Here is a 4,673-nt window from a genome sequence, read left to right on the forward strand (position 1 = left end):
AGGAAGGAAGGAAGGAAGGAAGGAAGGAAGGAAGGAAGGAAGGAAGGAAGGAAGGAAGGAAGGAAGGAAGGAAGGAAAGAAAAAAGAAATAAAACCAAGCAGTTTGACTCTAGATCCTGTGTTTCCAACCACTGTGTCTGGAGTCCTGAGCCAAGAACCAAAGAACCCCTGAACATGGCCCTCACTGTAAGCCACATCCATACCAGGAAAAGAGAGCTGGACCCTGAGGGCTAACTACACTGGATGATTGAAGTCATTGCTATCTTTTTCTTCATCTACACCCTCTTCTTTATTTTGTATGTTGGGAAGGGTCCCTGCACAGGTCTCGGCCCTTCCTCATTCTTCCTGTCTCTACTCTTCCGTAGGCATTCCCATCAGCATCTTCTGGTGGCTTTCTGTGCATCTCCGGGCCTCTTTCCTAGCCAAGCTCTCCCATCTGCCTTGTATACTCAATACCTCCACCAAGACGCCTCACAGGGAGCACAGGTGCCCGAAGTGGAACCTGTTTAACTCAGAGCTCTTTGTTTCTGCACCTACACAATTCTGGGCCTCCCACAGAGTCTTCCCTTTTAGTAATTCGTTGATTACTCAACGAATATAAAGTACACACTTTAGTACTGAAATAAACAAAAACAAAAACTGACCCACAACTGCCCTCAGAGCCAAACAGTTGGGCAGGCACGAGGAGACAAAGGCAACTGAGAACATAGTTCAGTGCTGAGAGCCAGGCTGATCCAAGGCTTTCCTCAGCCCCGATGTGTGGAGAAACAACTAATTCCTTGTCAAAACCCAGGAACAAGTTTGAAACCCAGGACCTTGGGAGCGTCCCCCAAGGCCCTGCTGTGTGGGAAAGGAACAGAAGTTCCCTGTCTAAAACCAGAAATCTGCCGGCAGTGGTGGCGCACGTCTTTAATCCCAGCACTCGGGAGGCAGAGGTAGGAGGATCTCTGTGAGTTCGAGGCCAGCCTGGTCTACAAGAGCTAGTTCCAGGACAGGCACAAAAAACTACAGAGAAACCCTGTCTCGAAAAAATCCAAAAAAAAAAAAACCCCAAAAAACAAAAAAACCACAAAACCAAAAAAAACATAAAACCAGAAATCTGCTTGGTAAGGCCAGCACTGGCCTGCGGCCAGGGCCTGGGGAAACCTTCGCCTGGGGTTGGGGAACCCGCTCGTCTTCCCCTCGGAGCGCTGGTCATTAGGCCCAAGGCTGCTGTGTGCTAGGTGACTAGAGGTATACTCTGTTCCCTCTTAGGCAACAATGCTTGATTAGCTTCCTGATGACTTTGTCCTAATATATGATCGTTTTCTGCTGATTTTGTCTCATTTCTCCCCTGAAAAAAATGTATATAAGTTGTTGTCCTTCTTAATAAACTTGTTGACCTAAGGCATAGCTTGTGCAAGACCCCAACTCCAGCTTTCCCATCTTTTCTGACCTCTCACCCACTTAGGGTCACTGAAGAATGACCTACTTGTACAGGTCAATTGAACCCGGAACCCCATTTGTTATGCATATACCCTAACGCAGTGATGCATTTGGCAGCCGAGTTCCTTTACCTGCATGTATTGTGCACATGTACCCTTCTCCAAACAAGGCACCTAGCAACTTCAGAATTCCTCCAGTCCTCTGTGTGCAACCAGCTATGAGTAATCTCATCTTTGAACAATAGTTTAAGTGTCCCCGCTCCTAGTAATGATCAAATTAAAACAGTTTCTATTCAGTTGTATTCCCAACATATCAGAGTAAGAACAATAGAAGGCTGATCCAGTCTGAACTGGTTTTAGGTACATGTACAATTAAGGCAAAATTGTGTCTTCTGGTAAGTTTTAGGGGGTGTCTATTTGCCATCTTATGCTTATACATAATTGAGTGTGCATATGATTAAAATCAGATGCATTATGGGAAGGGGCATGTGTAATAGAAAAACAATGTATGATTTAATCTCTCAATTAAAATAGAGAAACATTCAACTTTCTAGATCCAATAAAAAGAGACCTCCGGCTTTAGCTTAGGGGAAGGGCCCTCTCCTCACATGGCCTGATGTCAGACTTGACAGTGCGTCCTTCTGCAACCTGTACTGTTGCTTTGGTCTGATAAAGTTAGCCTGCTACTTCTGCCAATTTCCCTGAGCCGTTCTTTTCCAGTCCTTGAACAAGAGGTCCAGAAGACCACACACTGACAACAGGATGAGGTCAGAGAGGCAGCAGCTTTTTTCCGAGAACAGCGGGGTTTCAGACAGTGGTCAGAATAAGTAGAAGTCCACAGGAATAGGAGCAGCCTGGGTGTGGTGAATTCATGGTAGGAAGGGCAGTAGATAGGGCAGGTGGAACCTGGGGACTCGGAGCAGGAGATGGAGGGAAAGCAGGCAAGGTGGTTTGAGATGTGAGATATTCTGCTCCTTTCTCAGCAGGCTTGCTATGCATTAGGTGATTCCCCTGTTTCCATGGCCAAGCAGCTGCAATTTCAGGTGTGGGTCATAGCAGCCACCCAGTTTCTTAGGCTGTCTGGGTCTTGTTTTTTTAATCCCCTTTCTTTCCTAAGGCTAATCCCAAAGACACAACATAGATCACAACATCACAGCCAAATTAATTAAAGCAGATCACACCATCAAAGCCTAATTAATTGAAGCAAATCACACCATCACAACTAAATTAATGAAAGCAGATAACACCATCACAGCCAAATTAGTTAAAGCAGATCACACCATCACAGCCAAATTAGTTAAAGCAGATCACACCATCACAGCCAAATTAGTTAAAACAAATCACACCATCATAGCCAAATTAGTTAAAACAAATCACACCATCAGAGTGAAACTAATTAAAGCAAGCACGATGTGAGATTTCCCTCTGTTTGCTGTGAATGTTTTATTACCATTTGCTAATAAAAAAGTTGCATTGGCCTATGGCAGAGCAGAATATCCAAGCAAAGTGGAAAATCCAAGCAGAGATAGAGGAGGAAAGAAGGCAGAGCCAGGCAGATGCCGTGTAGCTGCCCAAGAAGCAAGCTGTGAGGTATCAAACTGTGGGACCCTCACCACTTATTCTCAAAGGGGCAAGAAGAAATTTCCTAGCAGAATGTTTTCCCAGGAAGATAGTGGCCTTCCCCTCTCCCACCCAGGAGATTCCGAGCACAAGGTCACTTAACTCAGCCCAGCCAACCACCTGGTACAGGCTGACAAAGATGGCCTAACTCAAAACAGTGGCCTTGATCTAAGAACAAGAAAAAAAAGCTGACTTAACATAATAGGAGGGAGCAAAAGTCCTTGTACCCATGCCAAAGCATCTTCAAAGATTCTCTTTGTAGTTATGCCTTTAAAAGCTTACCCCCCCCCAGAGGAGATACAACTCCTCTCTACCCTGTTGTAACGGGGATGGAGATGAGTTCCAAACATGTTTGTATTATGCTGATTAAACCTTGCTTATTACAGTCTGGGCCTCTTTAGTGGTCTCTCTCTGGGGGTCACAAACCACGAGCCTCATGATAAAATATAAAATAAAAGAAGTGGGTTAATTTAAGTTGTAAGAGTTAGTTAATAAGAAGCTTAAGCTGGGCTGGAGAGATGGCTCAGAGGTTAAGAGCATGGACTGCTCTTCCAGAGGTCCTGAGTTCAATTCCCAGCAACCACATGGTGGCTCACAACCATCTATAATGAGATCTGGTGCCCTCTTCTGGCACCTGCATGGAGGCTGAACACTGTGTACATAACAAATAAATAAATAAATAAATAAATAAATAAATAAATAAATAAATAAATAAATAAAACTTTAAAAAAAAAGAAGCTTAAGCTAAGAGGCCAAACAGTGTTGTAATTAATATAGTTTCTGTATGATTATTTGGGGCTGGGTGGCCAGGAAACAAAAAAGCAGTCTCCACTTACACAACAGTATCCCTGGCTGTCCTGGAACACACTCTGTAAACCAGGCTGACCTCAAACTCAGAAATCCTCCTGCCTCTGCCTCTGGAGTGCTGGGACTAAAAGTGTGTACCACCATTGTCAGCAAAGCAAGATTCTTAAATTTGAGTACGCAGGCTGCCCATCCCCCAAGATGCCCGCTTTGGACATGGGAAGATAAGATTTTTATAGGTTAGGAGGTTTCCAAATGGGGCATTTGACAGGCAACTAGTCATAAGTTAGTCATAATAACCTTTAAATCAAATACATGATTTCAAGGTGGTCATAAGATAGTCACAACAACAGGTAGTCCCAATAACTTTTGAAACAGTTGCCATTTCCTGGAGTAGGCAATACAGAACCATTTATAGCTAAGGCTATACAGGTAAGGCGTAGCCCAATCCTTGAGAAACAGAGGGTTAATGACAAACAGGAGCTCACCCCCTGAACTAAACTCCTAAGCCCCTAAACTGAACCCCTGAGCTGAATCCCTGAGCTGAACTCCTGAGCTCACTCTCTGAGCTGAACCCCTGATCTCACTCTCTGAGCTGAACCCCTGATCTCACTCTCTGAGCTGAACCCCTGAGCTGAACCCTGACCTCATTCTCTGAGCTGAACCCCTGAGCTCACTCTCTGAGCTGAACCCCTCAGCTCACCCTCTGAGCTGAACCCCTGAGCTGAACCCCTGATCTCACCCTCTGAGCTGAACCCCTGATCTCACTCTTTGAGATGAACCCCTGAGCTCACCCCCTGAGCTGAACCCTGATCTCACCCTCTG

Source organism: Microtus ochrogaster, chromosome 15 (assembly GCF_000317375.1).
Source record: "Microtus ochrogaster isolate Prairie Vole_2 chromosome 15, MicOch1.0, whole genome shotgun sequence".
Lineage (NCBI taxonomy): Eukaryota > Metazoa > Chordata > Mammalia > Rodentia > Cricetidae > Microtus > Microtus ochrogaster.